General features: G+C 36.2%; 1 long non-coding RNA gene across 1 annotated transcript; it reads left to right on the top strand.

Annotated features, from left to right (window-relative positions):
- Positions 1-3,987: 3,987 nt before the first annotated feature.
- Positions 3,988-23,284, top strand: LOC131480302 (uncharacterized). Its single transcript, XR_009245400.1, has 3 exons — positions 3,988-4,179; positions 16,182-16,223; positions 23,038-23,284. It is a non-coding gene; the product is annotated as an uncharacterized LOC131480302 (long non-coding RNA).
- Positions 23,285-23,788: the final 504 nt, after the last annotated feature.

Raw genomic sequence — 23,788 nt, 5'->3', positions numbered from 1 at the left:
ATTGTCTTATTTAGGCCGTACCACACAATGTCTAAGACAAATGAACTAGAATGTTGAATTGGTGAAATCAAAATAAATAAGTGGGCAAATTCAAACTGCATGATTCTATAAAATAATTGGTCTAATCTCTATTAAAATGAAGGAGCCTTGTTCTATTAAATGGTATTTGAGAGTATAACAACTAGTGCCATTACATGATTTGTGTTTTTATACAGATTTGGGGAAAAGTCCATGCAGTCAAGATATTATATGATACAGTTTTCTAAAAGTAAATTACAAGGTAGGGCATAGCCCTGAAGGTGTTGGTTAGAACTCCTATGTGTTGTTCAGACACCTGGGTTGGAATTCCAGTTCCAATTCCGATTCAAACTGCTTGCTGAAGTGCATCCTGAAGGCAGTGGACAATGTCTCAGGTACTAAGAATCTAAACACAATTACATAGACAACCTGCCTTTCAGAGCTTCAGGAAAACACTGCAATACATATAATTTGAAACATATTGAGATACCTATGAGATTCCTCAAAGAAAGCAGAATGCCACCAATTTGCCAAAGTGGCAAATTGTGTAATTGATTAGTGTGAGACAACTTTCAGAGCACAAAACAGAAGAGATTTTATATCAGAACTTATCCAGCTTTTATTGTGATTGCTTAATGTCTAGCTTAAATTAATATTTGTACATTATTCTGGGTATAGGAATAATCAAAATATTGCTTTGTGAAGATTTATTATATCCAAACTTTTATTTTGATGAGTAAGTGAACATAATTCTTATAAATTATGTTTGTATACTGTATGCTTAGATCATGTTAAAAACAACTGATATTTTACTAGGCATTTTCATTTGGGCTATAGATGCTTACTTCCCATGCTGAGAAAAAAAACTTTTCTTTTTCTTTTAAAGATTTGTTTATTTTTATTGGAAAGGCAGATATACAGAGAGAAGGAGAAACGAAGATCTTCTAGCTGCTGGTTCACCGTTATTTTCTTCCACCTATTTTTAAGACACTCTTTCCCTTCATTTCTGTTCTTCTCTTTCACAAATATTTGTGAAAGTATGAAAATCTCTCTGTCTCAAAAACAAAACAAAACAAAACAAAGAAAATCTCTCTGTCTCTCTCTGTCTTTTTTTTTTTTCCTTTTTTACTTTTTGCATCCTGTTGCTGCAATGGTGGGAGCTGACCAATCTGAAGCCAGAAGCCAGGAGCTTCTTCTGGGTTTCCCAAGCACATTCAGTGTTACAAGGCTTGGGGCTGTCATAGATTGCTTTCCCAGGCCACAGTCTGGGAGCTGCAACGAAAGTGGAGCAGTCGAGACATGAACTAGCACCTATATGGAATCCCAATGTGACCAAGGTAAGGACTTTAATCATCAGGGCACCGGGCCCCCAAATCCTGTTTTAAAATACATTATTGAAGTAAATAGGTATAGATGTATACACAGGTAGAAAATAAAATGCCTTTTTGATGGCCCAACAATAATGAAAAACATACTTATCATTAGCAGGAGTATATAGTGATGTCATATATTTTTCTGTAATCTTATCACAAATCCCATGGTAGCATGGGGTTTAAGTATATTGACTTGCATTTGTAACTAATAATGGAAGATAATGAAAGTGAGAATAAGAAGTTGCAAAATGCATCTAAACAAATATCCAGATAAGTTAGGGAGATATCAAATCTACTGAAAAAAATTTTTAAATTTAGTTAATTTGAATTGAAGATACATCAAAGATAAATTCACAAAATTAAAATATATACAGACAAGAAAATGGTAAGTATTGGAATATACTCTTAAAATATCTGTCCATTCTATATGAAGCATCATGCTTCAAAAGTGGAAACAGAATATTAAAAATTGAAAAATTTTAAGAAGTACATTGTAATTTTTCAAAAAAATTACCATTAAGAAGCAAACCAAGCAAAAACAATATGATTTCAGTAAGCACAATTATTTTTTGATAGATGATAGGGAGGAGAGAAATGATGAGTTTGTGATCAAGGAAATGCTCTGATTGATGGCAGGACTCTCTGCACATTATTGCTATTCGTTCCACATGCACACATGTTTCCAACAAACTTAAAATTTCTGAGCATACTCTAGCCATTCTGTACCTCAATGGAGGTGTTTTTTTTTTTTAAGTTGATTTTTAAAAAAGCAAACACAACCTTAGCCGTAAAGAACTTCTTACCACGTTGATGACTTAGTATCTTTCTGTTTGCAAATAATTCAACAAGGATTCTGCTGGCTAATTTCCTAAGTTGTTACAATATTATTAAAATGAAAAGAAATAATATAGAATAATAATAATAAAATAAAAATAATAATCTATAATGCTAGGAAGCATTAATAATAATAATAATAATAATAATAATAAATGCTGATTATCTATTCTCATGTCAACTCATAGAATTGTTCTTATCAGTGTATCTGATATTTCAGTACTTTTGTAATGATTTTCAAGCAAATGTTATGACTCTTTTTCTAGAATTCTATCCCTAAGTCAGACCACAAGGCCAGCTTATCACTATTAAAAAAGAAGTGTTTTTTAAAAGTTCTCAGAGCCTAAATTCTATTTAAATATTTTATAGTAGAAGCAAACATTTACCAAAATCACCCAAATTTGGTAGTCATATTCTAATAGTCATATTTTAATAACAGGGTAATCATTTATTGATTTTGAAATGGCCCTTTCAATGTATGCTACACATTATGGTAAATTTACCTTGGTGAAAAAAAGATGAAAATTTGTGATCATGACATTATGTAACTGTCATTTCCAAATAACAAGCAAACAGAAAATGACAACTGTAGATGTAATTTAAAAAACTGAAGATGAGAATTTTCATAATGGAACAATCATATGACTTTTTAGGTGACAGTTTCTGTATGATACATTTGCTTATGAAGTATTCTTTATAAAATATGGCTTAGCAAAAACAATGGTACATTTATCAGGTGGTCTATAAATTATATCCTTTTTTTGTATATGAAGAGCAAGCAAAAAATAGAGAGCAGAATGGTACCACTATGAATCTAAGATTTAAATGTAACTAGGGCTGTGTTCAAAACACTATTCCTATAGAGGCAAAGTTAAATGTAAAATCTCATATGCAATGACACTTGTCATCAATTTTATAACTTATTTCACATCCCAGTAAGTTTTAGTTAGTTCTATTCTGATGAGATACTATTTCTGAAACTGAAAGTATCAGAACTAGTGGCCTAACCATCAAAGCCTCTCCATTAACCCACTCAGATTAGTCAAAGAGTAATGAAGCAAAATATTTCCAAAATATCAAGCAGAAAAATATTTACCAATAATCAAAATTCTGGAATTACCAGATGATGATTATCTCAATTGCTTCTCAGCAGTATATATGAGTATAGAAACAATAATGAAACAATTTATGTTATGCATCCCTTTGACAAATATTTAAATTTCTATTTTTAACCATTACAAATTTCAGCATATAAGATTTATTTCAATTACCCCATTTCAGAAAAATTCAAAGCTGCTGCTTTCCCATGTGTTTATGTGAACCTGTGATTTCTGAGATGAGTTCATATTTACCAGCAGGACTCCCCCAGGAAGAGCAGCCAAACATACAGTGTACTTTCCCCTGACTGTGGTCAGTGAATCAGCAAGTGTTACCGGAGTTCAGTGTGAAATGCCAGGTGCTATTTCAACAACCCTCTTTCACAATTCTTGGGGTAGAGTCACTCTCTTAGACCCTGATAAGGTTACTGGAACTCAGTCTCTGCGGTAGTCAAGTTAACATCCTCTACCATCATGCTCCTCTGAATGTAGAAGGTAGTCACAATGACCTGGTTCCCTTTTTTGGGCAGAAGGCTACTCAACCACAAGTTGCCTATTGAATTCTGTCTGGAAAATATTATTCACTGAAATCATGTCTCAACAGAACAAAGTTTAATTTTGTAATTAACCAAACCATCTGTTAGAGCAAGGCTCTCTTGAAGCCATCTAAATGAAAGAGCTTCTACTTCTAGAACCTTTCATGGTTAGTGATGGTTTTTGTAATGAGTGACTGAAAGAAGGAAACAGTGTAAGTTTCAAATCATAGGTACAAATAGAATGTCAACTTTCTTCTGCCTGTCATAACTTACCAAGACAGAACAAAGTAATCTCCTGAAGACTATTGCCTTTGTATTTTGGTAAATGGATTATTGTTCTTTCTTAAACATTTGGCTCTCTGTTCCATAAAGCAAAGTTCATGTGAACATAAATGTTGCAAGCTGAGTTCTGCTCATCTTTGTTCTCATGGTAGGTGGGTGAATAATAATTGCTCCCTGGGATTATAGGAATAAATACTAAACTGTCAATGAAGAGTAGTGACTGGTTATGTAATTAATCCTCATTTTCAGATTTCAAACTTTGCTTTGTTAATTCAGTAGAAGTCTTGGTTATCTAGAACATGCTGTAATGGGGATATTTCGAGGAATCAAATGTGTAGAAGCAATCACAATACTACCATGTAATTACCATGTAGGCATAATTTGGATCATGTTTGCATTAGAGTTTCTTAATTCTGTTTCAATACTGTGTCATTCAACCCTGGTATCATTCAAAGAACCATAAACTAGACCTTCGCACGGGATCGTAAAAACAGCTTTTGATCAATGGTTTTGATTTTGGATTGCTGAGTCTTCAAAAACCACTTTCCATTTCTATCTTTACTATATTTGTGAAACAGGGAGAAGCCATGTGGATGGGAAGTTGTTCCCAATAATGTCATTTGCACATTTCTTTCTGCAGCTGATCAGTTATGTTATCAACTTTGAGATTATACTTGCATAGGCCCTAAGAAGGATAAGTGGAAAAGGCTTGGTGAAACACACTGTGATTGTTAGGCTTTTATACAACATGCTGTTACAATTGATATAATATTAAAAATTTAATTGCTAGATCAATATATACTCTCACAGTGGAGTATGAAGTTTGGTCATCGACTACCTATAATGTCTTAAAATTTCAAACTGAAATGCCACTTGTGTAGATAATTTATTTCAGTGATGAGATTAGACAGAAAAAAATAATTCTAGAGCTCAAAAAAGTTGGTTTGTGTGGGTTAGTTATTTCTCGATGAGATCAGTCTAGGCTTGCCACCTGCACTGCAAAGATTGGTCCCGAGAGAGTGATGATGTCATTATGCCAACACCATCACATCTCAGTGTTGTTATGTTGAGTCAGTCAAACTTGGCTCCATATTGGTCTGGTTTCTGTTCTTCTGGCTTAAAACTACAAAATCTGGAAGTGGTATTCTTGTTGGAATGACTAATGCCTTTAGTTCTAATTACCTTAATTATCAGCTACACTCTGAGAATTTTACCTGGATACTGAGTGAAAAATCTAAGACTTGGCCTAAATAGAACACAGGAAGTTTTGCCTTTTAAAAGTTACTTGGCTAATATTCTATGTATGACAACCTTTTCAGCACATAATTTAGGCTTGAACTGCATGTATATAGTTAATCAGTTTACAGAAAATAATTGCAAGCAAAAGCAGGTGACCGACAATAAGATTAGTGCAACTACTGAATATATTACAATTTCTACCTAAAAACTTATAATTGTTTCTATATATATATATATATATATATATATATATATATATATATATATCATTGAATTAAAGAGTAATCATATTTCATATGATATGTTTTAAACATTTTGGGGTATAATTGATTTTCATTTTTAAAGTATAACTAAAAGCATCCACATTAAACTTGGAGTTAAGTTTTAACTGGAATATAAACTTGAATATTAGACTATTAAATAATCAGCATATGAACTTATGAACTTGAGCTGAACAAAATGTTTAAGATAGCAAAATAATTTTTCAAAAATATAGCTGCCAAACCAACAATTAAGTAATAACTTCATTCTGTATTAAAAAAACTCATTCATTATCTTAATAACATATTTAAGGTTTCCATTACAAGTAGTGTGACTATCCACATAATATAAATGAGGAATTGTTATCTATTATCTTGCTATCAGAGAGAAACTGTTTTAAAAAAGAGAGAATCGGGCCCGGCGGCGTGGCCTAGCAGCTAAAGTCCTCGCGTTGAAAGCCCCGGGATCCCATATGGGCGCCGGTTCTAATCCCGGCAGCTCCACTTCCCATCCAGCTCCCTGCTTGTGGCCTGGGAAAGCAGTTGAGGATGGCCCAATGCATTGGGACACTGCACCCGCATGGGAGACCAGGAAGAGGTTCCAGGTTCCTGGCTTCGGATCGGCCCCCCGTTGTGGCTCACTTGGGGAGTGAATCATCGGACGGAAGATCTTCCTCTCTGTCTCTCCTCCTCTGTGTATCTGGCTGTAATAAAAATGAGTAAATCTTTAAAAAAAAAAAGAGAGAGAATCTTCCTCAATCTGTTTCACCTCAGGGTTAATTCTTAATAAAATAAACACATAATGTAAACAAAATAATAATCCTAGTCCTTAAAAAATATTGTGTTATAAGGAAAGACCTATTTCATCTTCCTCTAAATGCCTATTTCTTTATTCCTAACATTACCATTTGCTTGTTACTATTTGTGATTGTCCAGAGTAGCCAACTTTTCCTTTAACATAAAAGGAAAAATAAACTCTGTGAATTTTCACTGCGGTGCAAAAGGAAGAAAAAATGAAGAGCAACATAGAGAAACATTATAAAAGATTGCTGTAAAGGATCTCTTTTTATTACTGAGCTTGCGTATCATAGTTATATACAGCCCATTTTTATAAATTGAGCACTGATTGGGGTGTTTGTATGCTACTGGGTCATCATTTGATATTCAGAATTTCCAATATCAAATCACTTTAGTCTAGCTCTCCACCCCCAATTTACTCTTTAACACCCAATCATTATTACTTTAATTAAAAAATATTTACTCAAACATTACAACTTGAATTTCAAAAACTAAAATATGGTGGACCTTACTTCTAGAACTTAATACTTATACAAAGAATAATAATAACCATTTAAACATTTTGTTTTTGCAGCTCATAAAAAATCTGGTTAGATTTTTTAAAAAGCTGATCAAAAAATTTTAATGATTAAGCTGGTTAATTTTTGTAAATAATCTTTTGCCCATAATGTTCAGCTGCATGCATGCATTTTAAAATATACTTCCAGAGTTTTCAACTGTCTTCTTTTCAGTTTCCTTAGTACCTTTGATTCTGATAACATCCTGAAAACGGAGGGGAAAAAAAAAGCAAAGAAATGAAATAGATACGGGCTAACTTCTATAAATCAATTAAGAAGGGGACTCACAAAAGAATTGTTGTGATTAGTTTAAGCTATTGAAGTACCTAGATCATAGAACAAATATGGCTAAATTTAGTTTTTGGATCAAGATAATTGTCATACAGATAAATTTATGATAGTCTGCACACTAGCTGTAAAGCCAGTCAACTACTAAAAGATATGTGGGGTGAAACCTGAGACTCTTTAATCAATACTTTATCATTTTTGGTTCTGTTTTCTCTTATCCTACAGCCATGAAATGAAATGTCAAGCCATATACCCTATTTCATGAAGCTAGGTCAATGTGCATCAGCGATGTTTTATCATAGACTCGAACTGAAGAACAACACTCCATGATGTGATACACTAGGGGTTTTCAAAACAGTTCATGGAAAAGGTAGATTATTTAAAAATTATATGTGTACCTTAACATCTTTACATCAAAATATTCACCTGAAATTTCATTTTTTCCTAATAATCTTTTTTTTTAAAGATTTATTTATTTTTATTACAAAGTCAGATATACAGAGAGGAGAGACAGAAAGGAAGATCTTCCATCTGATGATTCACTCCCCAAGTGAGCCGCAACGGCCGGTGCTGCACCGATCCGAAGCCGGGAATCTGGAACCTCCTCCGGGTCTCCCACGCGGGTGCAGTGTCCCAAGGCTTTGGGCTGTCCTCAACTGCTTTCCCAGGCCACAAGCAGGGAGCTGGATGGGAAGTGGAGCTGCCGGGATTAGAACCGGCGCCCATATGGAATCCCGGGGCATTCAAGCAAAGGACTTTAGCCGTTAGGCCACACCGCCGGGCCCCCTAATAATCTTTTAAAGTACCCTCATATCCAACCCCCTCAAAATGCATTGATGTCTATGTAGCAAGTATTGATGAACTCTTGTGTCAAAACCTGTTAGTGTGTCAAGCAACCAAATGGTTCTTTTCTCACCAGACTACAGGTGATTATGATTTCTTTTTCATCCAGTCAGGGGAAAACATAGTAATCCAGCCTCACATAAGACTTCAATATAATTGGCAGAAGTATACAGAGAATGAGTAAATATATATGATATTCCATCAGTTCTCCCTTTTCCCTTAAACCAGTGACTTACAAGCCAAGAAGCTGAGAAGCACAACCCTGATCATACTGCTAGAACAAAACGGTTAATACTTTGGTGGCAAATTCTGACAACCCCATCCAGTTTGCAAATATGGCAAAGAAATTTCTTTTTCCAACTGTCTCTTCTCCCCATCCCACCTTCATCACATGCCACCTTCCCCAAATTAACACCTCCCACCCCAACCCCAAACATTCTGTCTCCTCCTGATAGCTTATAAACCCTGTATCAAACACCTGTGTGTGCAATTTGTTCCAAGGGAAAACATGATCCCTCTTCAGAAGCAAATAAAGCATATGGCATTTGATTTTCTAAGCACACTCTCAAATATTTTAAGCAACTTCTTGATTTTCATAATTCCGGCTTCTGAAGTGCTTCCTTTTTTTACCTCAATTTCAAAATTACTAGGTATCATATGATTATTGTAAAGCTGTACATTTTGCAAATCAAACTCAATTATTATTAGCCTTTGCTTTTTCAGCAGGAGAAATAAATTCCCCACAGTGGCTATTCATTTGCCTCTCAGCATGATCTCGTCCCTAAACAAATTCGAATCTAAATCTACTTCCTCTTTACTGGTTGGAAATCAAGCATTTGATCTGGGGTGACCAAACCTGTGAGCTTTAAGCACACAAGCCAGCTAACAGTGTGTTCCCAGCACCACCCTAACCATGCAGGCACTTTCACATTCCCAGGAATAGGAGTTATTTCACAGGAAAGCTAAGCACTAGGGATTGGTAGGTAAACACTTTGGAGAAGTTAGGAAATGCAAGTACTCTCAGTAACTTCATGCACTCTGCCCTCATTCCCTCCCTCAAGCTAGAAAGACTTGGGGGAATGTTGCCAACCCATTAGCATTTCCAGAACTGAACATACTTTCTTGGAAATATTCTCTTCCCAAGATAGTACTATTGGAATGATAGCAAAAAAATATTGAGCCCAACTTTCCTGGCTCTGTATAGACTTTTGGGGAATAGGGTGGTTTCAGAGATCTGATTTTGTAGTCACCCATGACAAAAATCCAAAAGGTTATATATCTGCAGTTGGGAATTTTTTTCCCCTCTTTTTGGCTTATCCTTGCCACAGAATCTTTGCCAGGGCTTGTGAAAGCAGAATGACAACACCGGTACCTTGTGTCACTATATTCTTAAGGTCTTAGTTTCATCATGTTTGCAGCATGATAGTCTCACGGTTGGACTAATGTTCTCACGACTCTACCAAGCAAGAGTGAAAGAAAATCGCAATGGCTGTAAGGGCATCACATTTCACTGCAGGTACACTGGACACTTCTGTATTTGAAATGGAATTTTTAAAGTAATTCCTTGTTCTGGAGAAGGACAGGTTATGCATTTAAACAATATACCTTTATGAAAATTTTCTATCAGATCATCTATCTTTTGTTTGCTTTACATCAATAGCTACCATTTCTCTCTGCTCCCCTTACTAAGGCTTTGGTGCATTCGGGGGGAACCTACCTTAAATAAACTACCCTAAGGAAGAGTAGATGATCAATCTATGCATAAAGCCTTCAGAGAAACATGAATTTACAGCAGACTTTTATATGAGCTGCAACAGTTTTTGCCAAGAAGTTCATTTGTTTAAATAAAATACAATGCAGCTGTGTTTCACTTTATAATAGAGAATCTATGAATGGTGTCTTTTGAAGCTACTATTTAAATTACTCATTTCAGAAAACTCTCATCCAACCCAATAACAAGGTCTAATGTGATTTCATTTTCAAACCCCTCAGTGAGGGAATTCTAAAGAATTTCAGATACATGAGTAATTATAGATTTTAGTAATATTATTTCTAAAGGATAGGTTTTTAGGATTATCACTTTCCCCTCATGTACATTTTGTGATCATCGTCTGGAGTCATTCCACATGAATTTGTGATGCATGCCAATTGATACCACCCAGTCTACTCAAATCACATCTAAAGTCAAGTGCAAGGTAGTGGGCTGCTTCAAACCCTTAAGCCAGAATTTCCTTTGTCACATTTAATTTTGATTCTTCCTCATCTGTCCTACCGCATTTATAACTCAGGAGAGCTTGCATATACTATTGTGGTTGTTCGTAGCAGTCTGGATGCAGTTACGCTAATTCAAATTGATCAGCAGCTATTTACCTTCTTTGAGAACCCATGGTAGAAGGTGCTGTAAGAGATCATCTGAAGACCGTTGCTTGTGTTTTTGGTGTCATTTTGAAATGATGTGAAATACCATAGGACAGGTTCTATCGCCTAGATATCACGGTACTTTGTGTCAAACACCTAAAACCTCTTTTGTCAGCTGGCTAATTAGCTCACATCTCCAGAGATCCTTAGCTCCATGAGGCTGTGGTTCACAACTCACAGGTGAGATGGCACACCCACTTCTGTTCTTGGACAGCATTCACACCTGCCAGGCTGCCATTCTCACCGATGTCAACTTGAGTTTAGTAAAGTAATGTCATTTTCTACTCAAAACACTAGCAATTGAGAGTAATATAGAAAAAGCACAATGAACACAAGAGGAAACAAAACAGAAAATGACACCTTGCAAATGGACTCTGAAAGTTCATGTAAAGTTGAAGAATTTCACTCTTTCCTAAGTTGCATTTCAGTAAGTAAATTGATCTAACTGAAATGACTCAAGTTTCAACCCAAATGGTTTTTGTATCTCACCTTCTTTCTAGATAACACTCATTTTCAAAATCTCATCTTGGTTTTTTGGATTAACTGGAACTGGTTCGTCAACACTTACTCATGAAATTTTTGTCTGGGAATTTTGTTTAGTAAGACAAGAGGTAATGTGGTAAAACATGCTTTCTGAGTTGAAGTTATTACTTTTGCATACAGCAGAAGTCCGATTGAGGGAGCTGATGTTTGCCCGAAAGGTGAAATGACAGGCTCTTTGGTACTCAGGTGAATATCAATTTACTGAATCCTGCATTGAAGAGCAAGATGAAGCTGAAGGTAAAGGGGAGAGGTATACTAATGAAGCAGCTTTGTCACAGTCAACACCCAAAAATGAAGCTACAACAACCAAAAAAAGACAATATTAGAAATCTCAGGAAAAATGGATCCTTTAGAAAATCCAAGTCTCCTAGTCATGTTTATTGAAAATTTGCTTTCATTGTTACTGTTGCTAAAAGTATAGATCCAATATAATAAGAATGCATTTAGAGGAATTTGCTCTCTAAGAAGGTATTTAGAGGAATTGGTTCTGCACCATATGTTTGTTATAATTAACACAATTCCATGAAATTCAATGAAATAAGGGAAAGATCAAAGACCAGATGGATCTTACCTTGCAATTGGGTGATGGTGGCCAATTATAGTGCTTTTTTTTTTCAGTGCTTCTTAATGTTTTCTGAAAGGGAGAATGCCAGAGAAAAAGAGGAAGAGAGACACAGACAAAAGTCTTTTATTCAGTAGTTCACTGTCCTGATGGCTGTAGCGATCAGGTCTAGGGAAGGCTGAACGCAAAAGCCTAGTCATTTAGCTGGGTCTCAGGTGCCTTATTACACAGCTGGATTGGTAGTGAGACGGTCAGGACTTAAGCAGCACTTTGATATGGAATGCTAGCATCCAAAGTGGTGGCTTAACCTGATGGACCAGCGTGCAGGCCCCTCAAATGCCTTCTTAGTTTTTGCATGTCCCTTTTATCTAATTATACTTGGAATCATATTCATTAGATATTTTAAAAACATATATTAATTTATGTCCTAAGCATATGTATGCATGCACTTTGCATGCATTGTAATTCATCATACAACATAAATATTAAAGTCATAGGATTCGAAGTCCAACATGATCAGAAGCTTACATAACAGGAATTTGAAATCAGTTGGCAAACACGCTTGCGCCAGTGCTCTTCCCAGTACATGGAAAGAAATCTGGTGAAAATCTCTGAAGTCATTTGATTATATGCCCTTCTTTGATATCTGCAGTCTACGTTTAAGTGTTGTTTTAAAAATGGTCATTTAATATCTGTTATGGAATAAATGGCTATGTCCAGTTGAAGCTGTAGTCTCTAAAGTGACAATACTTGGAGCTGATCTCTTTGGAAGATAGTTAGGGTTGTATGATATCCTGTTTGAAATATTCATAATAGGAGCAGCATGCATATGAGAAGGGAAACCACATACTTTGTCTCTCTCTCTTCCTTCCTGTCTCACGCAGAAATCCCGAGGACACGTCGGGAGAGATCAGACATCTACACACCAAAGGGAAAAAACCTCAGAATGGAATCCACCTTGCTGGTACAGTGTTTTTGGATGTTCTATCCTCAAGCACTGTGAGAAATAAAAGGGATCATAATAATTTCATGTAAAATACATACTATGAAGAAGATATGTAACAGTTGCAAATGTATTGCATTAAAATAGTGTGTCGTCAAATTTCATTTTCCATGGAATTTTTGAAATCAGTTTCTTCTGTTTAAACCAAGAAATCTGTGGTATTTTCTTACTGTAGTCTAACATGACTAAGTAGTTATCTTTCTTGAACTAAACTGACCACAGTGATGTTATTTTGAAGAGCAGTCTGGCAGTAAGGAAGTGGGTGAAGAATAAGATCAACTCCTTTCAATCTTAGGGCAGAAAGACATGCTCTTCAGAGAACATAGAGAGGCACCGCTTCTTGCCGAGTTACCGAGTATTTTTCTTCAAAGATTTAAGATTTCTTCCAGATCTATTTCTATGGCTTATTTTCCTGACTTCAGACCTGTGTATATCTAACAACACCCTGAATCAATGTTCCTCTGTTTCTAAGGCTTCATTTTAAATTTATAATGAAGAATATAGCTTATGTCCAGAAATAATTTCTGAGGGATTTATTTGGATAGCATCTATTCTCATATCCCCTTTTTGGCTGCTACAAAGTCGAGAAAGAACTACTACCTTCATACGCTGATGATGAAGAATCTGATTAATCACAAGTCTTTATCAGACAATATGAAGAGCAGCTTTTGCATAACAATGTAGATCCCTTCATTTTCACTTTCTAAATGAAAATAGACAGCAACACTCAGGGTCACTTGCAAGAATTAAGTGATAATCATTCATTATTTAAGGAAGACTCATGTGTGTACGCAAAGACAATTTAAAAAATTATGCATTTGTAATAGAGTAAGCAGAGGCTGTCATTAACTGAGGCTATTCCTCAAATTAGTACTCAGGTTGTATAACAAATATCGATTTCCATCTCATGACATCACTGCTTCAAGTCCACCTATCATCAAGTCAGGAAATTTGATACTTTGTGTTTTCAGAGACAAAGTAAAATGAAATTTAAGCTGAACAGAAACATGTTGAATGCCATGTGGACAAAAGTGGGTCTATTATAATAAAAAAAAATACTGTTACCAAGACATCAAGAATATGAAAAGACATGTAACTAAAAAGACAGGAAAATCTTTGCTGAGACAGGAGGTAAAACTCACAACTGTGACGTTGCTCAACTACTTCTTGAATCCCACGTCTACTTCTCTTCCTCTAAATTATTTTAAGGTTTCAGAGTAAAAGACTTACAATCTATGGGTGTTTTCCTATTTAGCTAGCAGCTCATTAGAATAGACAACTGGTAGCACTTTCAATTAAGTGTGCTTAGCTCCTAAATATGCATTGAATTTATATTTAAAGGATCTGTTACCGCATGGTAATTACTTGGAACAGTGAGATGGCACATTCCACGTTCCCTAAACACAGTTGTGTACTGTCAGGAGAAGCTGTAAAGACTTGACCAAATTCTTCCCAACGACACATTCTTCACTCATACTTAAATCGTAATCATTGCTAATAATGGAAATATTATGTTCTCATCATAGCAAATGTGCAAAGTCAAGAAAATATCAAACGGAAAAATGATACATTCATTTTGTTTGTGCTGGAACTCTTGCATGTCATCTTAAATATGTTTTTCATTACCAAAACATGATTTTCACCTGCAAACATTTCAACCTCCCAATAGTCTTACTTTCTCTACAAATCATTATATTTGGAGTAAGAAAGCAGCATACTGTATCTCCTTAAAAAGGTACCAATTTTCTCCTACAGTATATTATCTCTGTATGACCTAGTATCATATAATGTGTAGACACTATTTCTGTTAGTGAATGTGCCTCAATATACTTATATCTTAAAAAGGAAAATCCAGAATAGTAATATGTGGACTATCCCTTAGCAAATATGTGGGAACTGGGTCTTTTTGTTTTTTCCCCTTTTTAGAAAGATTTTATTTTTAATGATGTTTACCTAGTTCAGAAGGATGTATAACCATGTGGATCACTGATTATGGTGGGATGAATTAAGGATTAGGGGAAAGAGGATGAGACCATTATTTCCAATTTTCTTTTTCTTCTTCCTGTGTCTTGGGGAAAGGGGAAGAGAATGGGAGAAGGCACACACAACATTTTAACCACATCAGTACCCAGGGATGGGAAACGGCCATCCAACGTCATTCTAGGGTCCCAAATATGGAGCATGGTTTGACGATCCTGCTCAAGTGGTTTTAATAGTCCATTGAACATAGGCTACCTTGGAGTCTCCATTCACACAAATACTTGCTGTCAATGCTTGTTGGGAGAGTTGTCCAATTTGCTCTGCCCTCCATCCTCTGCTATAGTATACAAGGTGTCCTCTGCAGCCCCCAAAGGACCTGTGCATTTGGGCATGCCATCTATTGCACACTCTTAGCGTCTGAGGAGGCTCAATTCTGACATGTACTGATGCTGAATTGTCAGAACACAGATCCTGCAGTTCTCATCATGGTTGGAGTTCTGTCCGCCTTGTCTCCCCCTGCCTCCTCCCCTCACCTTCCCAGTTCTCATGCTCACCAGTGGGAGCGAGGACTTAGCAGGGAGCTGGGTCTTGCGTAGTCCCTGACCCAGCTGGTTTTGGTCTAACTGATCCTATTCATTCACTCTAGGCATTTACAAAAGAATTTTTCACTGTTGATTTTGATTTGGTGCTGTGAATAGACTGGGAAATCACCCTGTATTTGAAAAAATAGCTTTTTCTATGTTCTTGTCCATATAAAACACAGGATCAAAGAGACAAGCTAACTAGATCTATCTTAGTAAGAAAAAAATACCAAACCTGAACGTGTTCACATTTAGACAACATACTGAAATTGAAGATTGAAATTCTGCAACTACATTTCTGTTAGCCTAACTTGTTTTGACAACTTCAGCTGATGTGCCAACTGGTTTTCTGAAAATTTCATGTAGGCACCATACCTTGCACAGATCTCTGGATTCCTGTCATTTCCTCACATACTTACCTAACAGCTTCCATGCCATCAGCTCAGCATCCTACTGGGTGAGTGACTAGTAATTTGACAAACCAATTGTGGTTAAGTGGTTTGATGTATTAGCATATTTAGAAGCAACATTTGCATTTTAAGAGGGATTATCAATTCTACTGGATGGCAGAACATTCTTCTGATGTTTGTTCACATAGCAACATGACAAGATGCTTGGTTCAGGGTTGGTCTCAATTGTTTATTTGCTCTGTAGTAAATTACTGCATATACTCCAGAAAGATACATAATTTTAAGAAAAGTTGCTGAAATTTCTTTTAGTCCCTAAAAAGTGGTTGTGTGTCTGTCTTGTTTACCAGGACTGTGAATGCTGGTTTAGATAAGAAGAGCAAAATTTTCTACTTTCCATGGGAGTATAAAGCAGGATTTACACAAGTTTGGGGGACAAAGATGAGAAGTTGTTAATCTTATGTCTGAATTGATCACTGAGGGAAATATGTCTTTGACATTTCTTTTTAAACAATCCAGATTTACAGCACAAACACGTGTATTGATCTTTTTTTTTTTTTAGAGTGTTTTTGAAACTCTTGCGCTACATGCAGGACCAGGAAAAGTAAGGCACATTGACTGATAGTGAAATAAGGAATCTCTCCACTTTTTTTTTCTTGCTATTGTGACACATTTTATTTTGAAATTCAACTTCTCACATTTGGAAGGGAACAGAGTATGTTCTTTAAATCCTGGTAAGGAAAACATGCAGAATGGTTTTGGATCAGAGGACATAAGGTATTTCTCTCAATAGCAAGCCAGTTTTCACGAGGGGGCGGTATGCTCCCTAGCACCCATCTGCAAGTGTGGGAACAGACCTTCTACCAGGTGCCTACCCTGAGCACACACAGATACCAAACTAGGAGACCATGTCCCCAGTGGAAAACAGGAGTGGCCCTAAGATAAATTGCACAGACATGATGTTCCAGCTGGAAATTCCACTGAATTAATTGCAGAGAAGGAACAAATAATACCATGACTCATAATAGAAAAACTTATCTCAACTATAGGTATCATGTCAGACAAAAATTGTTTATTAAGAGGATATGAATTATATCAGATAGGTCATTGTGTTCACAATATGGGGTACATGAAGAGCTACAAGGTGTAATGTCTGCCTTCAGGGAGGGTATGATCTACTTAAGGAAGCTATGTCAAGATCTGAAAAATTGTTTTTGGTGAGGACTTAACAATAAGATTTGAGAGTAAGTGCCATACAATTGCATATATGAGCAATTCCCTTTAGGTGGTAGGAGTAACTAAAAGCTGTAATGAAGGAAAGTGAAGTAACAGAACAAAATGTGTAAGTGAATGCAATGGAGTTGTTAAGGACACAGGCCAGCTACAAACCCTGACTATTCCACAACAGAAAAGGGAACATTATAGAAAGAGGAACAGAAGGAAGGGGAGTCAATGCCAGATCTGCAAGTGAAAAGAAATGAATCCATGAAAGTACACCAAGTGTGGGGGATACCCCTAGGTCTTCATGCAATCAGAAAATAATTTCCCAGTGGACAATGGGAAATCCTAACAGGAGACGTCACCTCCTGGAGATGTAATCATTACTTGGTATATCATATACTTGAATGTGTCTGGGAAGTGTGCACACTTTAGATCCTCTCCCATATAGAAACAGACAACAAGTGTATTCAATTACAGACAAGTATTTCAGGTATTCAGCAGTGATGTGCTACTTATACTAGTCTGGCTTTAACAAAATGCTCTCCAAGTTTTTACTCCTAATGCCTTTATTAATATTCACGAGGCCATAAAAAAGGGACAGAGCTTTCTCCTGTTAATATCATAGGAACCCAGGGATAGAGAGCACTCCATCAGGAGATGCACTTGAAAAGAGGAAACGCAAGTCAATTACCTAGCAGATCCTTCCTCTCAGAGAGCTTGCGTACAGTACCATTTCCTAGGAATGTCCATGTTTTTTTCCCTGGTTCTTTTCCTGCTTTAATGCGAAGTTCTAGAGATAATAATGACTTTCTCTGTTTACAACAGCTAGTCTTATTGGTTGCATGTTTTTCATATTAAATTACAAGACTATATTTTAAAATGTTGGTCCTCCTATGGTCCGCACAGTGACACATGGTACCACTTATTTGCCTCTGGGATAGAACACAGAATAAGAGAACTATGATCATTTTCTTTTTAATAATAGTATTTTTCTAAATCTAAATTAAAGTTCTAAAATATTTGCACTCACATTTCTTGGTTATAATTTTGATGGTTTCAAGTGTTTAAAATGCTTTCAAACTGTAGGATATGAGCTAGGAATCCTTTCCTATTTTGCATTTCCTCTAATAATTGTGTACAATTAAATGCAAATTTGACAGAGAATGTGATGACATCTGACTTTAACTCTTTACATCAGCATGACCAGCAGAGTGAAAAGTACATGAAAATCATTGCCAATATTACTTAGTAGTAATTTTACAGAAATTAAGACATGAAAAATAAAATTACATTAAAAACAATCATAATTAATAAGTCAGTTCTTTTTGAGTCAACTATCCATATGATACGGACCCATCAGTAAAAAAAAACTTGGCATTTAAAATAATGCTTAAATTCTGTGTGAAATTTTATGTAATCTCAGTCATTTTACAACAGTTCTACAATTTTTCAATATCATCTTCAGGAAGGCATACTGAAAAAAATTGTGGAGACTTTTCTTTCAGAGGTTTAAATTCAATTTATAATTTTACAGGCTTGTCTCTGAACTCTTGCCGGAGTGACTATGAAAATGGAACTAGGCTAAGGAAACCAAAAGCCATTTGAATGTCTCTTAAGTACATTTTAGGCAATACAGGTAATGATTTCAAACTCACTGCATAAGAGAGAAGTGAATATGTCAGTCATCTTAACTGAAAAATTGATTATCATCAGGAAATAGTTTCTTAATTTTCCATTCACTATTCAGTCTTTGTTCCCAACTTCATGGTGACACAGTGGCTGCCACATTCCAGCCAGACTTCTACTTTCCCAGGCTTCCACAAAGCGGGGAGTGGAGAGGAGAGGTCTTGTTCTCTTGTTCTGCTTTTGGAATCCTTTCATGGAACTTGCTTAACTTATCCCAGGTGAAAGAGATTTGTACATTGCCTTACAACTGAATTATCAGCTTTTCCCTTGGAAAAACCTGATAGTAATGCTGCAAAGTGTTAAATCCTCAGAGACAAAAACACAAATGACAAACAAACATACAAAAACCTAAGCTCATAAACAATAAAAGCAGGCTGTTGGAGAAAAGGCAAGACCACAGAGGAGGTAACCGAGTCTTCCTTCCGCAGTGTTGACTGTGTCGTCCCTGGCCTTCCAACTGCTCCTTGCAGCATGAAGCAGCCGTATCGCCAAGCAGACCCTCTTTGACATCTACTACAAACTCCTGTGCGTCAAGGAAAGAGTGAACTTCAGAAGAAGTGTTGCTCACTTCCAGGGTGTGTCGCTACATGTTGTTATGTTGATTGGCTAAATTTAGGCACCCAATCCAATAAAGCAGATTATCTAAATTATACAAAACAAGACAAACAGTAACGAAATAACACCAAGTTTCTAAGTCTGTCACACCAAACAAGATATCCTAGGACATGTTAATCCCACCTACAGTAACTGCCTCAAAGCAGAGCAGCCTGTCTCTCCCTCTCCAGCGTTTCGCTCAAAGGCAGTGAGTGAAATGTAGTTTCACAGAAATCGACACCTAACAAGGCCTATAAAGAATTAAGCAAACCCGATAGGATATGAAGGAATGAAGTGAAAGTGAGATAAAATCAAGTGCGCTAATACTTCCACTTCCCTAAATTACAGCAATCTCAAAATTAAGAAAAAAAAAAAAACTACAAATAAAAATCAAGGAAATTGAAGTGCATTTGCTTTGTTTTGAATCTTACATAAAATCTACAGTCTCCATGTCATATTTTGTCAAAAAATGCATTGCAATGAGCTGTTGCATTAGTAACAGTCTGCACTGACCATTTTCAATATGCCAAACACCATGCTATGCAATGGAATGTATCATACCAAGAACCAAGAAAAAGACAGTAAGTGGCTTAGTTCACTCACCTAGAAATATGCAAAGAGTTCTCAAGAGGGGACAGCATGTCATCTCCCTATCTTAACATTTAGAACTTCTAATGAAGGTAACAAATTGAGTCAAACAGGGCTAAAACTAACACGGAAAATATTAGACTTCAGCATAGGACCTTAAGACAGCCCAGTAATATTTCGCGGTTAGCAGAGTTAAAGGCAGCTGTGTTATCTAATAAGATGACTACAGTCAGAGACCCTATTTCAAAGTTAATAGGCAGATCATTACAAGCTTTGACCAAAGCAGTCCCCATACTGACCTAATCAAAATCCAGAATGAAAATTATCATAAAGTGCATGATGAACCAATTAGCTTGGAGCTGGTTTGATTCTATCTGCTCAAGTATCTCAGCTGGGAATGGTGAATTAAAAATGAAAAGCAAATGAAGAGAAAAATGAACTAGAAGACAGTTCTGTGCTTCTATGCAAAAGTTTCAGATGGAAGCCACTGTTGCTTTGTTTATAGCAAAACCAATAAACAAGCAAAATATACACATATCTCTGAAAAAGCAGGCATACCCAATTGGGCTACTACCTGTCTTGGGGATATCATATCGTAGTGACAACCCACGTATACGGGTAATAAACAAGTGCTTTCCTTCATTCCCTCAATGTCAATAGCCACTTCCAGAAAATATTTTAAAATTTGTTAGATGGAGGTAGAGCTTCAGAGTTTAAGCTAATGAAGATTGTGAGCAGGATCAAGAAACTTTTTTGAAATGAAGGTAACAGAAATTTTAATAAATACCATGTCCAGAATTGAGCTTTACTTCCTCCTGATTCTCCTGTACTTTCATGATTTTGTAACTTTGCTTAAACCAGCTAATGAGACAAAATAAAAAATGAATTTTAAATGAAAAAGGAAAGAATACAAAATATATAAAGTTGACGTGATACTTTTTTCCAGAGAAATTTTAAGTTTTGAGATATTCAATCTAAGACATTTTAATAGATGAGCAAATAATGCAGTAAAAAAGAACCAGAGAAGCTTTAGGACAGGAAATGCTTCTAACTACACCATTAGCCAACCCTGTTACTACCAGTCCTTTCACTGTAACTTAGAGGCAGCTCTTTGCTGATTTTCTCTGCTTCTTTTTGTGTGCGTTGAATGAGAGGATTGGACTTTTGGGATATTCTAAACAAGTTTTAATTAAAATGTTTTGATCTTACTACTTCATAGGGAAATTGGTAGGGGAATAATAATTAGAACTGTAATAACAAAATAAAATATTTTTCAAACATGGTTTGATTTCTAAAAACAGAGACTGTGCTCCTGGCATTTTCAAGCCTTTTCGCAAAGGGTCCCTGAATTAAGTCATTTTGATTTTTCAATTCTCTAAATAAAATAATGGTCATTATTAGACACTGTCAACTAAAAATAATCCAGAAAACTCTATACCGACTATAAAGCTGTATATGTCATGTAATTTTCAAGAGTCCCTTCACTGGAAATTTAGACACCAACAAAATTTAGTTTTCTAGCATCACAAGTCATATCTAATTTATGTGTGTGTATGCATATGTGCACTTACATATTTGATCACTATGTGTGATCCTAAATTATACAAAGCCCTTACAGAAATCTATTAAAGGTCTCAATACTGAAAATATACTGGTACTACTTGGCAGAAAGCATCCCAGTCAACTTGCAAAGAAAAAAATTTTAAGTTAAGATTCTAAATGACTGGCAATACTTCTTCCTCTCCAGTCATTATAGTTCAGGGTAGAATACCTTCCTATAAGAATAGCTTGTCTTTTTGGGCACAGGTCCATGTTTGCTCTGAATCGGGGACTCTCCATTAGGGTTAGCAGTCATGACTCATAGCTCAGTCTTTTAGTTTATCTTCAGATAATAAATTTGACTGGAAGTTAGTATAATAAAATGGTGAAGGTATTAAAGGGAAACACAGGCTGCAAATACAGCTTCAACCACTTGCTAATTGTGTGATTTCAGACTTGTCGTTGAGTTTGGTTTGCCTACTGATAATTATGAAAATATTATCTAATCTTGAGACTTTTTTAAGAAGCCAAAAAAAAAGTCTTATTAATGCCTAAAACGGAGTAGCTGTCTGTGTGGCACTGTAGGTGGGTTCATCACAAACTACGCAGCATTTCCCAACCTTCCCCTTCATAAGCATAGTATGGAGTTGATCTTCAATGCTTGTCAAGGGACAGTGACTAAAATTCCCATCATGGATACCCAATGGATGTTTTCAGCAACAGAAACTGGAAATTCTCAGTAGTAAAATACAATAGCCATTCAATAACAAGACGGGAGGAAAAAAAAAAAAAAAAAGAAGAAAAAGAAAAAAAAATATTTAAATGGCCTTTTTTACCTGACAAGTTGGGGAAATGGTGATTGGCCAGAGGGTGGAGTTTTTTATAAACTGGCATGGGGCCCAGAACCCTGACTCCTACAGGAAGATGTGAAAGGTTTTAATTTAAGATTTGATTTAAAGGAGAGACCCTTTTCATCAGAGTGGCAGATCATTTGGGAGGCATTGGCAGGAATTACAGTACATCTGGCAGATATATACATCATCTGGGAGTGGTGGGTGGAGGATGCAGAGGCATCCCCGCAACCCAGAGACCACACCAAAATTGAAGCCAGGGAGAGAATTTCAGACGAGGGATTTCACGGCATATGATAACACAGCTCTCTTTTTCAACCTTCTTGTGGATCTGGTTACTCTCATACAATTCATGTACACACACACAGATTCAAAAATGAAACTATTCTAGGAGCAAAGCAATTGACAGCTGAATATTATTGATTGTGTTTAACCAAATATCTCAAGAACATTGAGAATTCCGGTTGGCCTGAGGACACACCCTTGATCTGTGGGCCTGTTATTGGCATGCAGGCCTCCGCCTGCCTGTTCTCTGAAACAGCTTTGCATAAAGTTTTTTTTCTTTCTTTTTTTTTTTTTTGTCAGAAAAAATTATGAAAGTGTCACTTTCCCTTTGCAGTTAATTCAGGAGAGATCCTCAATTCGAGCAGGGCACATTTTCATGCAAATACAGCAGCACAGTTTCCAGCCCCCTAATAGCTTCTTACAAATGATGTGCCATTACAACGAGGTTTATTTAAACAAATTTAATACATCTTTAATCAAGCTGGAGAGCATTTTCAAAGGTCACGCTCCAAATCAGGATCACTGTACTGAGCTTATCAAAGTATTAGCTTAAGGGGGAGGGAGAATTATTTCTTGGACAAGTAATTTTAGGCAAATCTTTATTTACATTTTTATTCAGTTATTAAATTTTATTCCTTTCCCTCCTCCTTCTAGTTTCCATTTATGAACCTATAAGAAAGTCTGCAAATGGAGCTATAAGCATATCACTGCAGCCAGTTCTTCTGGAGGCGACGCCTTTGAACGCAGAGTCTGAAAGGCAAGGACAAGAGACCAGGCGTTTTCAATGTCAGAGATAATCTTTTAGTGCCTCTAAAGTACCCTTCCTTCCCAAAAGCCTCACATTAGTCTCTGTATACATTGCTGCAACTCGAATGCACTCTTCCTTCTATGGATAAATGGAATGCATAGTGTGAATTGTCTCCACGTAATTCTCCAACTTTCTTCATCTTTGTCTCTCACTTTCTCTCTCACTGAGTACATCCTGCTTTCAGTAGAGATGGGCCATCAAAAAGCTTGTGAAGAAATAGCATTGTTTATACATGTAAGTATATTTAACATTTCATTTTACTTTGCTTGAAAGGCAGAGTTACAAAGACAAAGTAAACACAGAGATCTTCCACCTGCTGGTTCACTCCCCAAACAGCCACAAAAGCCAGAGGTGGGCCAGTCTGTAGGCAGGAGCCTGGAGCCTCCTCTGTGTCTCCCACCTGGTGGCAAGGACCCAGGTATGTGGGCCTTCTTCTACTGTGCTACCACGTACATCAATAGGTAGCTGGATCAAAAGCAGAGCAGGTAGGACTTGAATCAGTGCGCATATGATCCGCTGGGCCAAACCAGTTGCAAACGTTTTTTTAAATCAGTATGAAAATTTTTTATAATATGCATCATTTTCAGAATTTTTTGG

This window comes from Ochotona princeps, chromosome 5, assembly GCF_030435755.1.
Source record: "Ochotona princeps isolate mOchPri1 chromosome 5, mOchPri1.hap1, whole genome shotgun sequence".
NCBI lineage: Eukaryota > Metazoa > Chordata > Mammalia > Lagomorpha > Ochotonidae > Ochotona > Ochotona princeps.
Note: the sequence above shows the minus strand (reverse complement) of the source record. Positions and strands in the feature narration are given on the sequence as shown.